This window comes from Myotis myotis, unplaced genomic scaffold (assembly GCF_014108235.1).
Source record: "Myotis myotis isolate mMyoMyo1 unplaced genomic scaffold, mMyoMyo1.p scaffold_m19_p_15, whole genome shotgun sequence".
NCBI classification, from domain to species: domain Eukaryota; kingdom Metazoa; phylum Chordata; class Mammalia; order Chiroptera; family Vespertilionidae; genus Myotis; species Myotis myotis.
In genome coordinates, this window is record NW_023416319.1 from 14392613 (window position 1) to 14415127 (window position 22515).

A 22515-nucleotide genomic window follows, 5' to 3' on the forward strand; every position below is an offset into this window, starting at 1 on the left:
CCAAATGGGAGCAGCGGGAGAGGGAATGGGAAAATCTGAGATTCTAGATGTATTTTAAAATAGAACCAGGGCAATTTGCTTAGGGGATGATGGTAGAGTGTGAAACAAAGAGAAGAGCCAAGACTCCAAAGTATATGTCCTGAAAAATTAAAAGAATGAAACCGCGAGAAGAGCAAATGTGCGAAGGCAAATGAATAGAAACCAGGTGTTTAATTTTAGAATGAAATAGCTGGCATATTTATGAGATATCTATGTTGAGATATCAAATAGGCAGTTGGAGATGAAGAAGTCTGGGGTATAGAAGAGAGATCAGGGCTAATAAATAGGACATATAAATGGAATTTTAAAACAGTGGCCTGATGAGACTGATGAGATCATAAAAGGAAGGAGTGAGGGCAGAGATGGGAAGAGGTCCAAGGGCTCTTGAATATTTGGACAGATCACAAAGATGAGGCAGAACTGTGCAGTTTCTGAGAAGGAGCGCCTACCGAGGGAGAAGAGAAAAATGAGCACAGTGTTCTGTCTTCTCCATAATTCTACTCCAAATAGGACCTCCCCTCCCCCTGCTGAACACTGTTCACTAGATTTGCTCAGAGAGGACCTCCACAGTCCCCAAATAAACTGTCCCTCACTTGTCATATCACATTGGTCTTTACCTTCTTGATACTTCGATCATGAATCTAGGTCTACCTCTGTATGAATATACTTGTGCATGGCTATTTGGTTCATTCCATGTTTGTTTCCATGTGCGCACAATGAATATCCACCTTTAACTAGACTATTGGCTACCTGCACACGAGGGCTCTCATTCCATTCATCCCAGGGTGCATTTGTTGAATCAATACAAGAATAATCACTAGACCCTGGGCTGGGTTGACCATATCATTATCTAACTTCAACTTAATAGTAACACTGATGCTTGTCAAATGAGCCCCACTGCATAGATACAAAAACTGAGGATGAGAAAGTTGAATAACTGTTCAAAGGCCACCTTGCTAACAAGCAACTATACCAGGATAGAAAAGAAAACCCAAGTCTATCTAATTCAAAGCAGATGTCATTTCCATACTCAGTTTTGCCTCTACATAGTTATAGCCTAGGACGCATCTGATACTGGCCTGCTTAGAAGGTGGCTGATTAAAAATAGTGGAAGAGCAGAGACTTGATAACTTCAAACCTCACATTCCCAATGCATTCCCCTACCTCTCTCCCCTCCCCAACCCTTACATCACTCATGCCATGCAGCTGTCCACATCTGCCTGTGCTGAATAGTCTTCATTTGTCCTCACTCCACAGCCACTTTCTGCTCCTCTCTGGCCTGTTCTCTGCCCCTATAAGGCTTACCCATATGGGCTGCATTGGCCCACGTGGCTTCCTTGCCTTTACCCTCTGGGTAGATTCAGATAAAATAAAAAGGCACCTGCAAGAGTCTGGCAGGTGAAAAGAGAGGTTAGGCTTCCTCTTTCCACTTCCCCCATTTCCTTCCTGTCCACCTGGGCCCACTTCTCTAATAGGGGCTGTTGACCGCCCCCCTGCTGCTTCAGGTCCTCCCCCCCCCCAGGAATTCATGCAGTGCTTGGGACCCCAAGTTCTAAGAGCTTTCTACTGCTGCTAATTTCTGGATACCTTGCCATGCAGCGTTTGTTCCCTTAACCCTGCACATCCCTCTGAAAAGAGTCCTTTCACTCAGTGCTCATTGGAATTCTAGCTTGGGCCAACCCTGTCCTCTGAGCCTGGCCTCTGACTTCAAGGTCACAGTGCATCCCTTTTGGGCACTGTCCTGCCCCTCCTGGCCCCATCCTCTCCTGGCTTCCTGTGCAGTCCAGGCTCTCGGGCAGACCACTGTATTGTTCCTGCTCAGACTTTATAGCTATCCAATTCCATAAAAATCAATGGAACAAAAGCCCAGCAAATCTATCACACCTGAGAAATTTCCCATAACTACCCTGAATATTGTCCAGGATCTCCTGGGGTAAGACTTTAAGGAGAGGGTAAAAAATTTAAGAAATGGTTTGACATCCAGATGTAAACTAGTGGTAATTCCCGTCTTTCCCGTGACTGGATGAAAAATGAGGTGCCCATGAGGAGCTCAGCCTGTCAGAAGATGGTGATAATGTCTCATGTGCCTCCACTTCTGAGGGCTGCGCTGTTTGCATAAACACTTTCCAAACCCCAGTTCCCCAGTGCGCAGAGCAAGCCTGCAGCAGAAATCAGAGCCCGGTCAGAATGAAAAGTTGGGGAGCCAGACACCCTCACCACGTGCCCTGCCTGGACACACTCATGCTAGGACGCTGGGTAAGCACAATTAATGACAAAGTGGTTTGTACAGTTTATGTAAACATATTAAACACCTTGCTCTGCACATTTATCTGACATTGAGTGATTAACCAGTTGCATAAGCTAATATTTATACATGACTTCAAATCGTGCAATGCAAGTTAGCCCCCATTTATCATGGAATCAGAGAATTTGAAAAAGAAAACAGAGTCCTGGGACATTCTCTTTCAACTCCCACATGTTACAGATGAGGAAACTAAAGCAGAGAAGGAGAGTGAGTGTCCAAGGTAGGGAGAGCAAGAGCTAAGGGCTCCTTCTCCCCACACACGCCTTTATTTTTCTGTTTTTCACGCACAAGGGGAACAAGGTGATTCTCTTTAGTAAAGGGCTAAACCCAATGATTGTCTCAGTCCTTACCCCTCTAATAGCATTTGATTTTTGTCCAAACTTTGAACCACTTGCCTTTCCTAAAGTCCATGGCATTTCCCATTCCTAGTTGTTGTTGTTTTTTTCCCTGCTTTTCGAAATATTCTCCTTTGATTCCTTTGCTGGCTGCTGTACAACTCTGTTCTGCCACTTACTGTCTGTGTGACCTCTGAAAACATACCTAGCCATCCGGAAGCTTGATATCATCCAGAAGGTCAAGGTAATGATACTGACCTCATAGGGTTAGTTTGAAGATTATATAGGAGAGATAGAAAGGACACATATCCCAAAAAAACACTTGGACATGATAAATCAATACAAATTAAAATCTTAAATAATTTCCGAGCTTGAGAGTAAATTCCTGCATGTCAAAATCAAACTAAGAACTTAAAACCAAAGTGGTAAGCAGGAGCTAACTCAATCAGTGTTCCATGATGTTTGTGAAGCAAATATAGGCTCTGGGAAGCAAGGGGTAGGTTCTAACTTCTACACAAGGAAAACATTTTTGCCCTGTGCCCTACAATGTAAATAGCTGGAAAAAGCCCATATATAATGTTTGAAGTGTTATCAGATACACAGAGCCTTGAAATACGTTAGCCACTATCTGGGCAAATAGCAACAAACTGTCTTCAGATCAGAGCCTGGGATGGGGGTTGTGGGGGTGGAATAATCAACTAAGAGAAAACAATACCCCAGGCTATGGATCTGGAGTTTGAATTCACACAACCTGCATGGTGCAGAAATCTACAATAGATAAAAATATATAAATCTGTCCATGTTCATCGATATTCCTAGGGCTCAAGCGGAAACAAAAAAATCACAATCCAGGGCACTCTGTAATAAAACAAACTAAACAAGTCCAGGTAGAGATGAGTTAACACTTAAAACACACACATAACTACGCACAAACACACACACCAGTATGAGGTCTGAGATGGATGAAATTATTTAATAAGACAGAAAGAGGCTAAAATAATAACATTAGCATAAGGAAAAATCTTAGCACAATGTTTAGTATATATAAGATATTTGGTAGTTCCTATTCCCCAATCTCTTGTCTTCTATACCCTAATTATTAGTTTCAAGAGTCTGTCCTTTGTCTCTGTTGGTTTGGGACTTTTATTTTTGGTTTTGTTGTATTTCATGTATTCAGTCAGTCAGCAGGGGAGTGTATAACAAGAGCTGAGCTTTACGAAGACTGTACTTTATGTGACCACCATACTGATTCATTCACCAATAGGGGGAAAAAAAAGGTTTCAAAAAATCAGAGGCTATAATGGACAAACTGAGTCCAAGCAAGAGGCAGGCAGCCCAAGGAAAGGTAATTCATCTGGTACCACAAGGGGATGGCCATGTGGAAAAATGAAGTATGAGAGAAGGAGCTAATAGGGAAAAGCAAGGAGCCACTAAGTAATCTCCAGCTCCACTTGTGGACCCGAATAGGCTAAGATAGTGGTTCTCAACCTTCCTAATGCTGTGACCCTTTAATACAGTTCCTCATGTTGTGGTGACCCCCAATTTCATTGTTACAAATTGAACATAATTAAAGCATAGTGATCAATCACAAAAACAATATGCAATTATATATGTGTTTTCCAATGGTTTTAGGCGACCCCTGTGAAAGGGTCGTTCAACCCCCAAAGGGGTCGCGACCCACAGGTTGAGAACTGTTGGGCTAAGGCCATGACTTCACCTCAAAGTTTAGGAGCATAAAACATTCTCCTAAACTTTCTGTGTGTGCTTAAAAAGCTATGGTCGGACCACTGGGGCATGAGCCCTCCAGTCTCCCCTCTACACAGCAGGACTGTAGTTCAAGTTTTCAGAAATTAACTTGTGGAGCAAGAGTTGTTCATCTTGGAATGGTCAAGAGTGATATAAGTACTAAAGCCATGCCACCTACTTGAAGGGTATTCATAAGGAGACAGGGACACTTGTGGATTTCAGAGAACAGACTGTTTTGAATGAGACACAGTTATCAAGAGAAAACATTTCCAATGGGCAGACTAAAACAGGAAGATTTTATTTTTATGTGTAAGGCCTTAGCCCGTAATCATAATCCTACAAAATCAGAATTGGTTGCTTTGAAAGACGGAGCTCCCTGAAGCTGGACATGTATACACAGAAGCTATGTGGTGGCTGGTAAGAGCTAATATACAAAGGGTTTGGAAGTGGAACTAAAGACCTGTCCAGCTCCAAGACTGTGTAAGAATTAAGCAAATAAAAAGTAGAGAACAAGTTAAAAGCATCAGCAAAAACAACTACAAAAATATTTACCAATAAAATGATATAATAAGGATTCCACACCTGGACTTATTAATAAAAACAAAGATGAGTTTGATTAAATAAATGATAATAGCATGTGTGTGTTTTTCTCTCCCCTTTTCCAGTTGTATAACAGAGTATGCATGCATGCATACACACAAGCAATCTGAAGAACACCACCAACTGATGCTGGCACAATTGAAATGCTAACAATGTCATAGTTCACACACCGTCATAACCTCTCTCCTCTGTGTATATTTCCATGATAAAGAGAAAATTCTGAATAATCTGAGCATTGCTTTCTTCAGCTCAGTAATTAGAGGACATGGGCCCCGATGAATTGCAAATACAATCAGAACCCCAAGTTGTGATTTAATGAGCAAAGACAGCCCAGTCTCAGGACTTCATGCTCCATTTTAATCAACTGCTGATGAGTTTCTGCTGGGAAACTGTCCTCAATGATATATGGTCCTGTCAGCCCACTGTTACCTTGTCAGCCTCCTTTGCCTGAGACCTCTGGCCTTTCTAGTTCTGAGTCTGGACATCTGGGTATTAAGGAGACTGAAGGTTCAAAGCATCTTGGCAGATAACTTCACCCAAGAGGAAATACCCCCTGACGTCTTAGAAGAATTACAATTCAAAGTAGCCAAAGAAGAGGTTTTAAAAATAAATAAAGAACTGCCCTGAAAGTGAAGGGAATCTGATTAGCTCAGCCAGTTCAGAGCCCAAATCTCATGAAAATTGGTGTTATCTACTCAGCAGTGGGGCTGGCTGACAGGTTTATTCCAAGCAGAGATTTAACAATGAAAAGGGATTTAGCATATCTATATATCTCCTCCCATAGGATTATCACACAATGCCATGATTCTCATTCTTCAGAAAATGCAATATCCTCATTCTACAGAAAATGGAGCCGGTTCAGAGAGGGTAAGCCATCTACTCCAGGTAACATGTCTGGGAACAAGAGAAGCATGGCGTTAAATCTATGCCTGTTGAGTCCAAGTCCAATTCTCTTTCCAGAAACTATGGAAAGGGACATACTACTATGTCCCTCAAGACGGCCACTTTCAGCTGGTATTAACTATGACAGGTCCTCTAAAATATATATTCTTAACTGAGCATTTTTTTTAGTAACTGACCTGTTGCCAAGTATGTATTAGGCACCTAGTAAGTAGTTTCCTTTCTTTGGTGAATACCCCTCATCCTCTAAGGTTCAGCTCACTTCTCCCCCAATATTCATCAAAGACCCTTCCCTGCTGGTGGTCTCAGAAAGTAACTGGTTCCTAAGGTGCCAAAGACACCATATGTGACTAAGGGTGTCTTACTTTTTCCTCCACATGACTGAACTACTTCAGGGAAGGTCCGACTCTGATTGATCAGCATAGCCACACAAGTGCTGTATATAATTATTTAAATATTTTACATCCTCAGTAAAGGTTTGCAGAATGGAAAAGCAGGCTCTGGCATGAAGAAATTGGGGTCTTGCTTATACAGCCAAAATGTACACATGAAACAGACAGTGGAGGAGATCATTAAATGCTAAACGGTGTGCCCAGATTTTAACTGCTGTAGAGATAATCCCCAAGGAACAGTCTCCAGAAAACAAAGCACACATATACATCTCCCTCATGCCAATCCCTGATGTACTGTCTCCTTCTCCTAAGAATAGGAAGCATCCATTCAGGGCTGTTTCCTAAGATTATAACAGATAGGTGTTAGGTCAAGTAATTGGCCCACTTACAGTGGAGTTTTTTGTTGTTGCTAACACTATTACAGATGTTCCCTATTTTACTTCCCTTTGCCACACTCCACCCAGCCCCCACCCCGACCTTCACCACACTATTGTCTGTGTCATATGTGCATATATCTCTTCTAATACCCCATGTCCCTCCCCTCTGAAATCTGTCTGTCTGTTCCATGTATCCATGCCTCTAGTCCTATTTTGTTCATCAGTTTATTTTGTTTATTAGAGTCCACATATAAGTGAGATCATATGGTATTTGTCTTTCTCTGATTAGTTTATTTGGCTTTGCATAATACTCTCATGGTCTATCCACACCACATCACAAAGGGTAAGAGTTCCTTCTTTATTATAGCCATGTAGTATTGCATTGTGAAAATGAACCACATCTTTTTTATCCACTCATCTACTGATGGTCACTTGGGCTGTTTCCAGATCTTGGCTATGTATATATATACAAAAGCCTAAGTGACCAGTCAAGTGGTTGCTATGATGTGCACTGACCACCAGGGGGCAGATGTTCAACGCACGAGCTTCCCCCTGGTGGTCAGTGGGCTCCCACAGCGAGAGTGCTGCTCAATTAACCAAGTGGCGCCAGACACCAGTCTCAGGGTTAGCAAGCACCACTGCGGTGGTGTGAACCTCTCCTAATTGATCAGGACTGACTGGGTGCAAGCCCGCAGCAGGCGCAGTGGGGTTGGGATGAGCGGGAGTGGCCCATCACCATGCCCGGGCTCAGGCTCCTCCCTAGCTGTCTGCTGCTGTGAGCACTAGTTCATCCCTCGGGTCCTGGATTGAGAGAGGGTGCAGGCCAGGCTGAGGGACCCCAACAACGCACAAATCCGTACACCGGGCCTCTATTTGTAAATAATGATGCTATGAACATAGAGGTGCATACATTCTTTCTGATTGATGTTTCAGGATTCTTAGAATATATTCCCAGAAGTGGGATCACTGGGTCAAACAGATTTCTTTTTTAATATATTTTTTTACTGATTTCAGCACAGAGAAATGTTCTGCTAAGCCAAATGTAGTAGGAGTGGGAGTGGGAGAGGAGGGAGAAATTGACTCCAGACCAGGGAATAGAGGTAGGAATTTCCTTTAAAAGTTGAAGCTACAACTACCATCTGATCTAGTCATTTCACTATTAGGTATTTGCCCCAAAGAAATAAAAGCATACATCCATACAAATACTTATACAGGAATGATACAGCATTTTAATTTCTGAATTCAATCCAAATGTTCATTAGCAGGTGAATGAATAAGCCAACTTTGGTATGAATAAGCCAAAAATAAATAAATAAAAAATAAACTATTGATACACTCAGCAGCATGATGGATGGATCTCAAAATAATTATGAGGAAAAAAAGCCATGCAAAACAATATATACTGTATGATCTCTTTTATGTAAAATTATATAGAATGCAAACTAATCTGTAGTGACAGTAAGCAAATCCCCAAATATGAATATACTGGGTGGCGGTAGATGAAGAAGGGCGAGAGGAAGGAATTACAAAGGAGCACAAGGAAACTTGTGGGGAGGTGTTGACAGATATGCTCATTCTCTTGACTACAGTATGACTGCATTGGTAGATACATGTCAAAACTTATCAAGCTTGTACTTTAATTCATATGGTTATTGAATATCAATTATACTTCAATAACATTGTTTATAAAAATCTAAAGGCAACTCATGGAGTGACCTTAATTTTATTTTAAATATTTGTGAGCACTTAAAAATGTTTAACTCGATGAGAATATCTCAACTCTCCAATATAGTAATTATATCAAACATTTTTAAGCTAGACCAGACCTTCTCCCTAATATATGCTGTCATAAACATCTATAATTGTATGTTGTAGCACTTTTCACAAAAGGCATCAATCACGTATTTGACCAACGTTTCTCTTCCCCAGACAGCAGAGGTAGTATCAATATCCTCAATTATTGCACCTCTAGGTGCTGGTACATAATAAATGCTCAGTAATATTTGTTGAAAACAATATCCTTGACCTGGTATCTGGGTAATAAAAAGCAGACTGTTGATACTTCTCATGACATATACTAAAAGGTAAGAAATGGGTTTTGCTCTCTGTGCTTCTTCATTTTTTCTGCATCAATATTCATTTGAGAAAATAATTCAATATTTCATAACATGAATCTGTTAGAATATGTTAGACTCTGATATCTATTAGTAAGTTACATGGGAGAAAAAAGTTGTTATGGCAAAGTTTTCAGTTATTTTTAATGATTAAGCTGTGATACCTGTAATAAAGATTAAATGAATAATCTCAGCTTTGTACCTGGTTATTAAACTGGCATTTTGAGCATCAAAAAAGGAAAATAAATTCTTTAAGCTTAAGGGAGACAGATTATATCATGACTCATGATCTACTAGTGAAACCTGAAAACTCCCTTTAGGGGCTGGAGCCTCTGGTAGAACATTCCAGAATTCATCCATGACTGACGGATACAGGAGAGAGCAGAATGATTCCTCAACCACCTTTCAGCATCTTAATTATGAAAAATTCAAACCCAATATTAGTACAACAGTAGTATTTGAAGAAAGGAGAATTAATACATCTTTTTTCTCTCACTCATTCCCTAACTGCTTATTATAAAGTGTCTACTCTAGATGACTACTTCTGGTATCTCTACCAAGTGCTTCAAATTAAAAAGTCTCCATTTTTAAAAGCAATTTCAGTAACAATCAGTAATTAGAGCAGTGCTCAGAGCAGCCAAGGGAAGCAGGGCCAAAATGTCAGAAAAGCAACTAAAAGAAAAAGCAACCACAAAGGAAAGTCACTATCCCTTCTATGGCACAGCTTGGTGGCAGCGCCTACCAGGGATCCGCTCTCTCTCTCAGTACTTTTAAGAAACAAGCATCTCCTTTGTCAGCAAAGAAACACACTGTGGGCCAGTCCTTGGTCTTAGATATCTTTGAGGCAATCAGGCTAGTAGAGGGGTGGTGTACTCTGGGCTCTTGTCATGGTTGCAGCTAGCAGAAAGCCTTCCTTCCTGGGGCTTCTACGTAGTCACAAAGTCCACTTCTACACTCTGTAATTTGCCCCCTTTCTTTTCAACCCCACAACTATTACCTGGATTGAGGTCCACTTTATCTCTTATCCATGGGCAATTTAAGATCTTTGGATGTCCTAGACCAGTGGTCGACAAACTGCGGCTTGTGAGCCACATGCGGCTCCTAGGCCCCTTGAGTGTGGTTCTTCCACAAAATACCACGTGCGGGCGCCCACGTACAGTGCGATTGAAACTTCGTGGCCCATGCGCAGAAGTCGGTTTTTGGCCTGGGTGAGTCTATTTTGAAGAAGTGGCGTTGGAAGAAGTGGGGGTACGTTCGCTGAGGTTGACCCCTCAGATTGAGGACCTTTTTAGCAAAGGCCAGTTTAGGAGTACCCTAATTAAGTTAATAATAATGTACCTACCTATCTAGTTTAAGTTTAAAATATTTGGCTCTCAAAAGAAATTTCAATCGCTGTACTGTTGATATTGGGCTCTGTTGACTGAGTTTGCCAACCACTTGCCTAGACAATGAGAAAAATTTTGGTCCCTCCACCCTGATGTATTTATCAAATATTACACCATAAATAAAAAGCTTTTCAGTATATGAACATGCAAATAACTTCTTTCTAGATTTGTCTTCAAAGTTTTGGTAAGTTTAGTTCTGCTTCCATAGATAAGTTTGTGTAGGGAAAGGTTTCTCTAGAAAGTCATACTTGCATTGAGGTTTGAAAGACAGACAGGACTAGCTAGATGGAGAAGGAGAAAAGGGCTCCCAGAGGGAAGAGTATGTGCTAAGAAGGCCTTTGGGTGTAAGAAGGAGGATGCATTCCCTGTTGCATGAGTGAAGGGAGTGCTTGAGAACAGGGGTAGAAAGTCAGACAAGCTATGTGCTGAGCAAACTTTATCCTCCAAGCTATGGGGAGGCCAATGACAAATTTTAAGATTTGTCACACATTCAGCTCATTCAAACCTCTTTCTGTTCCTTGTGGCACATCTGACATCTACTGACACTTTCAAATGCAAAGAGAGCACAAACATATAGCACCAAATCCAAAACCAAACCAAACCAATCTTGCTTTCACAAGGCAAATAGCCTTAATTCTTCAAAATAAGTTTCCACCTGAGATTTCTTTCAGACTGTTCCCTCAGAGTTCTTCCCAGTGGTCTCTGTGGCCCTAGCACCCTCTTTTCTCTTGTGTCTGCCATGATTTCCTAACCTTGCTCAGGGTCAAGGCCAAAGACCAGTTCCAAACCTTACTGACCAGTCTCAGGGCCTCTCATGGGATCTGGTTTCCATCTTAGGGATTGGCCCCACCCTCACTTCCTTACCTCCCACCCCCATTGTAAATCAAGTCTAATAGTTCTGCACCTTGTGCCTCAGGAGCGCCTCAGGCTACACAGGAGGAAGAAACTCCTACTCCCTCCTCACAGAGGGCAGGTGAGACACATAGATCAGGATTTTCATCACTCAGCACCTTTGACATGCACATGTATTAAGGGCTGAATTATGTCCCCTGCAAATCCGTATGTGCAAGTTCTAACCCCCAGTACCTCAGAATGTGACTGAATTTGGAGAAAGAGTATTTGAAGAGATCATTAAGTTAAAATGAAGTTATCAGAGTTGGCCCTAATGCAATATTCTTAAGGACTGGTACCCTTATAAGAGGAGGAAATCAGGACACAGATGCACAGAGGGAAAACCCATGTGAAGATTCAGGGAAAGGGAGAAGAGGCCTTGGGAGAAACCAACTCTGCTGATGCCTTCCTCTCAGAACTAGCTTTCAGAACTCTGAGACCTCACATTTGTGTTGTTTAAGCCAACCAACCTATGGTACTTGGTTATGGCAGGCTTAGCAAACTAATGCAATATGTGACAAGATGACAAACATTTTTCCCCATCAGAATTCCTCTCAGGAGGAACTCTTCTTATGTCAGAACTGCAGAGATCAGAGCAAAGAGAAGCCAAAAGTCCAATCCAGATGGCCTGTGTCAGGGTCTATGGATGCCTGGGCATGTAAGAAGCAGGTGCAGACAAGTGAAGGATTTTGGCTGTTGTGGAGCAATAGATCCATTGAAGCTGGGGAGAGCGTCAGTGAGTGTCTTCTTTTCCCATTACTGCTATAACAAATTACCACAAATGAGTGGCTTACAAAAATTTATTATTTTAGTTATGCAAGTCAGAGGTCCAAAATCAGTCACATGGGGTTAAAAATCAAGGTGTCAACAGAGCTGGAATCCTTCCGGGGGCTCCAGAGGAGAATCCATTTCCTTGCCTTCTTCAGCCTCCAGAGAACACCTGCAGTCCAAACCTCCTGCCCCCATCTCCAAAGAGCATCGCTCCAACCTCTGTTTCCACTGGCACATCTCCTTGTTTTGGCTTTTCCTGTTCTGCCTCCCTCTCTTTCCGTAACCCTGTGATTATGTTGTGTACACCTGGGATTCCCACCTCAAGGATACTCTTCCCACCTCAAGAGCCTAAACTGAATCGCATCTGCCAAGTCCCTCTTCCCTGTGGGAAAACATCTTCACAGGCTCTGGGGATTTGGAGGTGGACATCTTTCAGGGGGAGGGCGTTAGGCAGCTTACAATGGTGAGGAAAATCAGAGGGCGGCTTGGCCCAGGACCGAGTAGGAACACAGAAATATCAATGGGGACCTCCTGGGTGGAAACCCAGGTGCTGCGATCCCTGTTCTTGACCCCATACATTTTCAGCTACCACCACCTAAGTCACAAAATGCTTGGCATAGTTGGTTAGAGTTCCCCCAGGAGCAGACACTGAGACAAGAATTAAGTAGTTTAGTTGAGAGATGGTATAACAGAAGAGAAAGGACCCAGGCAATAGAAGGCAGTCAGTATATGGAATATTACAAAGCCAGCTAACTATGTGGGCAACTAGAGCTTAATCCCACTGGGAAATTCTCAGACTTGTCCCCCATGAGAAGCAAGGGAACCAGGGTGTCTATCCACCAAATTGGCTAACGGCTGATCCCACATGTTAATTCCATGGCCCTTCTACAGTGTGTTGTGTGGAGGAGTGACGTAGCCTCTATGGTTTGGAGAAAGCCCTCCAGCAAAGAAATGTAAATCCTAGCAACCAGAAATCAGTGGGAGCATACCACAGCGAAACACTGAATGGATATGGGCAGGACATCTACAGTGTCTGTTAAAATTAGATTCCTCAGGAAATCACCAACATGGCTGAGCTTTGCATTGTCATTGATGCAGGGTTGAAATAGTCCATGACTGTGAGGTAAGAGTAGACATATGGATTACACTGAAAATACACATGGATGAAACAGTGCCTGATGCCTATAGAGCTGCCACAATGGCAACTCATTTCTGCAGACTCTTCTACAGTAAACCCAGCCTGAACTCCTTGCTATCTGGCTCTGATTCAGGACTTCTGTGGAGTCCCATTTCCAGCATTCCCAGGTCTGGAGCCAATTTCCCCCTCCTCTCCCACTCCCACCACATTTGGCTTAGGCAGAACATCGCTCTGTGCTGCTACCATCTCTATTGCTCTTTTGAGTAGATGAACATATATCGGATAGAGTTTCTCTCCACCCACTACTTCCTCCCTTGATTAAAAGGGAAAATTAAAAATAAATTATAAAGAGAAAAATCCCAACTGTTTTTCTCCTTCCGTTTCAGGCTTAATCCTCAGGCTTTTCCCTGTCTTCCCAGACATGAATCAGGCAGTTCTGGAATTTCCATGTCCAAATGCACGAGGCCAATACGCATGTGGGTACTTTTAAGAAAAAAGTCAATGTTCTATAATTTAATTTTCTCCTCTCACATTAAACCTGCCACTCTCCTCATAACCAGAGTGATAAATGCAAAGTCAGACTTCGTCTTTCTGACATTAATACCCATCAGTACTTCAAATGCAAACAATTGTGACATTCGACTTCATAAAAATTACCAAGTGCACCAACTCTGCTTAATTAAACCATTTAAAAGTTGCTTTTGTTCCATTTAATGAATCATATATTATACTGCAATGAAACATGCAGCAAAACAAATACTTCACAATGCTTCCAATTAAGACTCACTTCACTTATGCCAATTGACGATACGAGTGTTCCACACTTCATTCAGTTTGTGCATTTTAAGTGAACTGGTTAGTGAGAAGGGTGCTTCTTTGCTAATGAGTTTTGTAATCAAGGCATCTATTTTAATTTCAAATTGGCTAGATTGGGGAAAATTGCTAGACTAAATGACTGGTACTAATTAGAATTATAAAAATATTCATCATGCCATGGAATTAACAGAGGGGTCTGATTTTCCTACATTTACATATTGCTTGAGTTTTTTTTTTTTGGGGGGGGTGGAGGGAATCTTGACAAATTGTCTTCTCTTTAGCAAATTGATCAAACACTATATCTGTTTTAGCCCTTCTTCTCATTTAAAGCATAATACATATTCATGATTTGTAAATGAAGTTAAATGATTTCAACTTCTGTCTTCATTACCATATTAAAGATGTTGTCTCCATAAGCTTCCTTAAAAAAACTTCAGATCACAGTATTACCTATTTAAATGTCAAACACTTTGGTTTAATCTGTATATCAACTGAATATTGGAACAAAGCAGTGGGAAAGGTGAGCAAAAGAAGACAAAACCTGTTAAACAACACAACTGCCTTATTGTTTATTTTCTGTCTGAAGCAGGAATTTTTTTTGTTTCTTTTTTAAAAGGTCCTATGGCCCATCATCCAACAGTAAGAAATTTGATGACTTCTCTCCTCAAAGTCCCACCTGGAAAGTGCCACCAGCTGAGGGATGTGACAGAAGAACGTCCTGGGCATTCATCTGAAAGTCTGGTCTTTTCATGGCTGGCTACGCTCTCTCTCTATTGGAGTGCTCAATAATATAGATTGAGGTTCAGTATAAAGGGGCCCCTGAGGAATTCTGCCAGGAGGTGGTAGAAAGTCTGTTGATCTCCTAGGGAGAATGGGGTACAGTGGTCCTCAGGAAAAGGGGAGGACCTCAACCAGGCCTAGTAGAAACAGCAGACGGGGCCCCTCACTGGCTATGTGACCTTGAGCAAGTTAGCATCACCTTCAAGAGTCCTATGCTCATCTGTAACTTGGAAAAAATAATATCCACCTTGCAGATTCCTGTGAAAATCCAATGTAATGATGTACACAAAAGCACCTGTGAGTGCCCATCCCCAGGACATACTTAAGGACATATATCTTCATTTCTGAGAAGCACTTGCATATCAAACAATATGTAACTACACGATGGAAGAGTTACTTGGCGCAAACCTTGATTCCCTGCATATGTCTACACCCCTTGGCTCCACAGTATCCATTTCCATTATCGCAGTCAAATCAAATAACTAAATACTAATTCAATTTTGGGATATAGCTGCAAAATTCATCTTAAATCTACCAGAATAAATCACTTCCTTAACATGTATCTATAGTGGATTATTCTAAATAATAAAATCCATATCAATAGCTGAGTTGTAAATAATATAGATTGAAATTATATCCAACCAGAGTATGCTTTTTGTTGGGAGAAAAAAAATAATTCCTAGAGTTTCACAGTTCAGCAGGGATTGTAGTGGAAAGCAAAGTTGAAGAAAAGAGAAACCTCAGGCTCAGTGTATCCTCAGTTCAGGGAAATTTTCCTCTATGCCACATTACCTCCTGAAAAGGTATTTAAATAATAATTTGAAATGATTTTACCTAAATTGATGCTATTAACACCTAAAACCTTTTTTAAGAGCATTGCCTTATACATAGGACAGAACATAAGCTATGCAGGGTAGATTACTTTTCAGAATTTTTTAATTATAAAAGTAATCTAATGAAAGAATAGAAAATTTGGAAAACAAATGGTATGGAAAAAAATCCATAAACCTAATACCATCATTTTATCAGAGAACCCAGATAATATTTGGGAATTTTTTTTTGTTTCTTTTAAAAAATGTTCTCTTTCCTCCTTGCTTCCTTTCTTCCTTTATCTTATATTTTGTATATCTATATTCAAAGAGTGCTGCTTTATTTAATATGTATTATGTATGAATTTATATATATATTAGGTATGTAACATGAGAGATATACAGGGTGGGGCAAAAGTAGGCTTACAGTTATTTGTATATAGAAAATAATTCAATAATTAGTAAAAAATAAAAGAATAAACTCTGTGTTTCATGAACACACAACTGTATGCCTACTTTTGCCCACCCTTATGTATTAAACAGGTATTAATATGTATCCATGTTGCTATACAGTCACCATGACTACCATTTCAATGGCTGCAGAATATTTTCTCAAATGTATGTAGAATGATTTAAAGGCCCTTATGTTGGGAATTCACTAAGTTTCGATCCAGTTTTTCCTATGATGAAAGACTTGGATAAATATCATTGTGCCAAAAGCACTGTGGTATTCTCTCATTGCTTTTGTCCCAGAAATGGAGTAACCGAACCAATGAATCAAAGTTATGAAGACAAGTATGTCTTCTGATACACACTGCCAAGATGTTTTCCAGGAAGGAAAACCTATTTGCACAACCATCAGTGCTATTTCAGAATATGAATTTCACCACAACGTTCCCAGCATTCGGTATTTTCCTTATTTTACAGAAAATAGCACCATTTTTAAAATTGAAACATGTTCAATTAGTTTGACTAGAGCATATTTTGAAAGTTTCCTTATGAATTCTCTCAGTTCATTGTGCTTATTCAACATTCATTAATGTTTACCTTGACTTTAGTCTAATCTTCTAATGTTTAGATTTTTAAAAATTCCTCTTCTCTGTCACTTACTTCACTTGCTATCTTCCAACCTTTCTTCCAAGGGATTCATCTTGTGTCAATTCCTGCACCAGTTTAGCTAGTCATCAATCACTGGCATTAATAATGACCCTGGCCAACGTGGCCCCACTGGGTGTGGAAGGTGATTACTAGCGAAGTGCACAAAAGATGTTCTGGGGTGCCTGTCCTGTGTGCTTCTTGCTGGTTTCATAGATGCACTCAGTTTATAAAAATTCGTTGAGCTCATGAAATGTGCACTTTCCTACATGTATATTACACGCTAATTTAAAAGATTTAAATACTGACCCCAGCTTTAAAAGGCCAGGTGCTCGCCGAACCAGTTTGGCTCAGTGGATAGAGCGTCGGCCTGCAGACTGAAGGGCCCGGGTTCGATTCCGGTCGTGGGCATGTACCTTGGTTGCAGGCACATCCCCAGTAGGGGGCGTGCAGGAGGCAGCTGATCAATCTCTCCCACGGATGTTTCTAACTCTCTATCCCTCTCCCTTCTTCTCTGTAAAAAATCAATAAAATATATTTTTAAAAATAAATAAATAAATAAATAAATAAATGGTCAGGTGCTGACCTAGCCAGTGTTGCTCAGTGGTTGGAGAGTTGGCCTACACACTGGAGGGTTTCAGGTTCCATTCCCAGTCAAGGGCATGTACCTGGGTTTCAGGTTCACTCCCCAGACCTGGTTGGAGCACTTGATGAACAACCAATCAAGGTGTTTCTCTCATCTCTCTCTCTCTCTCTCTCTCTCTCTCTCTCTCTCTCTCTCTCTCTCTCTCTCTCTCCTTCTTTCCTTTCCCCTCTTCTCAATGGAAAAAAATATACTCAGTGAGGATCAAAAGACACACAAGCAAAGACCAGGTGCTATCTCACCAGGGTGAGTGGTCAAGATGAAGGCAGAGACTGGAGGGAGGATAGAGGTATGTTCAGGTCAGGCAGACAAGATCAAGAACCAATAAAGCTGTTAAAGGAAGAACCAAGCAGAAGAATTCGTGAGTCCACCTGGAAAACTGAAAACCCAAGGTTAGGATCAAGCAGAGGGTCAGAGTTAGGGGCACACGGCAGCAGTGCGAGCACAAAGGATGGGGCATGCATGAAGACAAGGTCACTCTGTACAGGAAGCAGGTGGGAGAACACAGGAAGCAGTAGTTGTAGTCAGCTCCTTCACCAAAATACTGCCATGGCTGAATGTATTAGAGCCTAACTGTTTTAAAAAAGATGTTGTTGGATGAAGGTACCTGAGTACCCTTCTTAACACACACATACATATATACATGTATACATATATGCTACATCTTCCATTCTTTTAGCAATTGCTCTGTCCCCTAAAAGAAATGTGCCAGGTTACCAAAATGGACACCTAGAAGATAGAAGAAGAGAACAGAAAGTCTGAGATGTGACAGAGAAAGAGCAGGCTTACAAAGGCAAAGGCCATCTGATGCACAATTTTCCTGAAGGTTGTTCCCTTGAGCGAATGTTCTCATGAACAGTGTTGACATGGGTGGAGATCCTTTCCACACCACTCTCAATGGATGCAAGTAAATAGTATACATTAGGCAGTCAGCATGGCTCTATGGTTGGGGTTCGACCTATGAACCAGGAAGTCATGATTCAATTCCTTGTCAGAGCACATGCCTGGGTTTCGGGCTCGATCCCCAGTGGGGGTCGTGCAGGAGGCAGCCAATCAATGATTCTCTCTCATCATTGATGTTTCTATTTCTCTCTCCCTCTCTCTTCCTCTCTAAAATCAATACAAATATATATTTAAAAATAGCATACATTAAGCTAGTTATTTTATTCAGAACTCAGCTCAAATATATTAATAGGAATATTTGAATAACACAGAGGTTGCTCCACCTTCTTAATAAAGAACAGAGACATTCTTGGACCATTGATTTTGCTTTCACCTACAGGAAAGTGGCCTCATGGAAACTGTGTTTTTTTTTATGGTGATGGCGATAGCACATCCCACTGTACTGATCACAGATGAGGGGGGCTGTGGATTGTTTTTCTCTTAAATGATACACAAATGGTTTTTATAGGCATGGGAGAGGACCGAATGAAAATGCAATGTTTTTCTTTAAATAAAAAGTGCCCTTCAGTCCTACACGTATTCCATGTGGGATAAGCTTAAAAACCACTGTCATCCCTAGTTAATCCCCAACAGCTTTTATCCCCACCAGGTGGGGAGACATGACGCCTGCTTCTGCCAATGGCTACCGAGGAAAGTTATCATCACCTGCTAATCCTGGAGGCTCTGAATACAATTACATTTCTAATCGGAGGGTTTATATGAGAATTTAAATGGAAGGAACAGCTTCATTTTCATTCAGCATTCTAGAAGTACAGGTTTAAACTTCCTTTAGAATTTTCAAGCCCTCCCCAATCCAGACACACTCTAATCCCCCCGTGCTCTGCGAGTGTGGAGTGTGTGATGTGGTAGCCCCAGGTGGGACCCAAGCAGCAAAGCTCGGATGGAGCCTCCACAGTTGGCCCTGTCTTTCCAGCGACCATGTCTAAAATTGCATCAGCTTCTTAACCAGCTAGTCAATCCCTCAGCTGGATTTGAACTTGGCTGGTAGCTGGTGATAAAAAACAAACAACAAACACACAAAAAAGACCATAGCTGCACACCCACTTCTTCAATTATCGTAACAGCAACCTATCATTAATGCACTAGTGTTTTAGAAAGTGTATTTTACAATGAAATTATTGGCAATGTCACATCAGTCTAAAAAGAGTCTGAAAAACAATAGAATCTGAAATCCCATCTCTGATCTCGAAAGCCAGCTGTATTTGTTAAAGTTGCATTTTGCCAAGAAGACAAACGATAATAAAGAGCTTTGCAATCCCACCTCTCATGCAGAAATATAGCTATTTTCAGTCCCCCATGTCTGGTGGAAGGCCCTGTGCCAGGGTGTATGCATCCCTGAATACATGAGCACGTGCGCATTAAAAAAATACATTGAGTCTTTTGTCAAAATGAGGGGTGTTTAAACATTGGCTGCCTACGATGAGAGCAGCACCTATTTAGAGCAGTGGTTCTCAACCTTCTGGCCCTTTAAATACAGTTCCTCATGTTGTGACCCAAACATAAAATTATTTTAAAATTATTTTCGTTGCTACTTCATAACTGTAATGTTGCTACTGTTATGAATCGTAATGTAAATATCTGATATGCAGGATGGTCTTAGGCGATCCCTGTGAAAGGGTCGTTCGACTGCCAAAGGGGTTGCAACCCACAGGTTGAGAACTGCTGATTTAGAGGATTTCAACGTTCTCAAAACCTATATCAAAATCTTTCAAAAATTCTCAGTTTTAGTAAGATTATTGAGCCCTCCAGCTAATCTAAAACAGTACAAGGTAAGCTATGTCAGTCATCAGTGGGGAAATAGCCTGATGAAAACAGAAAAAAAGAATCCTGCCTGTTAAATAACTGATAAACAGTCATCCCTCAAAAGATGTTTTAGAACTGTGGTGAGAAGGGGAGGGGAGGGAAGAGAGAAAAGAGGGGAGGGGAAAAGTGGGGAGAGCAGGAGCATTTTTATTTCTTTTATTTCCAATTTGGTCAACTGTAACCTATTACTTTTGCTGGTTGTTTTTAATCACAGAAATTCTTATACAGCATCTCCAAAGCTTCCTTTAAAACTGAATATATATCTTATATATATTCTTATTTCAGAGAGAAAGAATGAGAGAGAGAGAGAGAGAGAGAGAGAGAGAGAGAGAGAGAGAGAGAGAGAGACATTAACGATAAGAGAGAATCATTGATCGGCTGCCTCTTGCATACCTCCGCCCGCTTCCTGAGGACCAAGTCTATAACCAGGGCATGTGCCCTGACCTGGAATTGAACCATGACTTTCTGGTTCATAGATCAATGCTCAACCACTGAACCATGCCAGCCTGGCTCCAAAGATTCTTATACCCAAGAAATAATCTTTTGTCTTTACTAAGTACTGAGTCCTTTTATTAAAATGCAAGAGCTGGCACAGAAATTTGCAGGAATTGAGACTCTCATAGGATGGTCAGAATGGAAGGACTTGGTCAAAAGCCCAAGTCAAGCTGAGCAGGAAACAGAAAGGACTTTGCTATATTGGGACACATCAGAACTGAAGAGGCATGCCCCCCCCACCCCGACCCCCCTACAGGGTCAAGTGCAAGGTGCATTTGCACCCTACCTACCCACCCCTTTGCAGCTTTGGAAGTTGAAAGGCTTGGACCTTAACCCACACTCTGGCCTTGACCAGGGTAAGGTAGCCATGTTTCCCAGTTGACTCAAAAGTTGCTATGAGGCGCCTTAACTAAGACAACACTAGGTGCATCTCCCAACTTCTAGATACAATTCTGTTCTATCCAGAAGGTATTTCCTTAGTTCTCCAGCAGTGTTTTTACTAAGTGAGATCTCCTGCCAAGTCTCCTGCAGGTTCAGGGAAGCAATTTGGAAGATGAAGCAATTGGATATGGCCTGTTTAAAATATCATTCAATTATGTCTTTTGTAATACATACAACAGAATGAGACAGCCTTACCGATTCTAAAGAAATTGCTGATGCATTGCATCAAAGGCACAATAATGGAAACACAAACACCTCCCTCTCATGCTGCTGTTTCCTTCCCACTAGCACTTTTCATTTTCTCTAGAAGCAACCAGCTGCCTCAGTGCATGCACATCAGAGAAGGCTCCCGTCTGAAACAAGACAATTGTACATCAATCTTAACCACCCTTACATCTTCATTTGCTGCTGTACAGCATCACTCTCCTTGACTCTAAACCGATAAATTACCCCAAAATAAAGAAAAACTCTCCTGAAACTTGGATGACTGGATCTGGGTGTTTTATGTCATCTCTGCAAATATTTCCAGAGGCATCATCTGCCTCTTCACACCATTTATTTAAAAGAATGGCAGGGCACCGCTTAGAAACTTTATGGGCCTGAAGAATAGTCAGCTACTTTACACAAAAGATGCCAACAAGGAAGAGTACCTAAGGGACCACCCATCCAGAAATGTGCAGTGTGGCTAGGAACATCCATCAACAACATGGCCACATTTCCAAATATTTTTACTAAGTGAAGAAGCAGCCACCGAGCCTGAAAGCGTTTTGAATGCATTTTGTCCACAAGGGTGGATACTTCCTGATCAATGCCCGGAATGTTCTCCACACTGCAGTGATGGAGAGAAAGGATACTCCATCTAGATACACACAAGACACATTGCATTTGGTTCATCAGCCTCTTGGCATGAGATGCCTGTTGCTTCTAATCTAGCTTGTCTGCATATAAATAAAAACATGGTTTAGGAGTTCTGTGCTAGCCATTTAACATCATCTAAGTAAGTTCTTTCTATTTCAACATAGCTTCAAAGTTCCTGAATATATTAAGCATCTAAACTCACAGAGTATCTGACATTTGGCTAAGTCTTTCATACAATATCCACTAGATGCCATGAAAGAATGTATTTGTAATGGCTTTTGCTCTGCAAATGTCATGTGGGTGTCCTTAAGGGATTGCATTAAGCACCTGACGCCCACCTCGAAGCTCCATGAATGAGAGAGATAAAGGTTATGTTGAAATTATTGTTTAAAGGTGCTGACATCACACATGTACACACACACACACTCATTCCCCACACACTCACATTTATAACCACATATAGTAATATATACTGATCAGCAACTATTTCAGGATTTAAGAAAGAACAAAGAGAAGAAACTATTTCAATGAAGGTTATTCCCGTGGATCTCTCTATGCAAGACAGTGCTTGGAATTTTCTATTTCCTTTCATTAATTGAGTCCACAACATTATACTGACATCAATCACAGTACTAAGGCTCTAGAGATGGCAGGAAATATGAAGAGGAATCATCTAAAGTCCATTTTCTTAAGTATAGATTGATCAACTATAGAGGGTTTGTTCCCATAGCATTTAGACATTCAGCCACTTGATATTATTATCAAATACTTACTGAGCACTTATTAAGTACCAGGCACTGTGCTGAGGTCTGGTGCTAC

The 22515-nt window shown here is 41.2% G+C and overlaps 1 protein-coding gene across 1 annotated transcript in view; it reads right to left on the bottom strand.

Moving 5' to 3' along the window:
* Positions 1-22515, bottom strand: part of SORCS3 (sortilin related VPS10 domain containing receptor 3) — a 514894-nt gene that overhangs the window by 216499 nt on the left and 275880 nt on the right. The window lies entirely within an intron of this gene.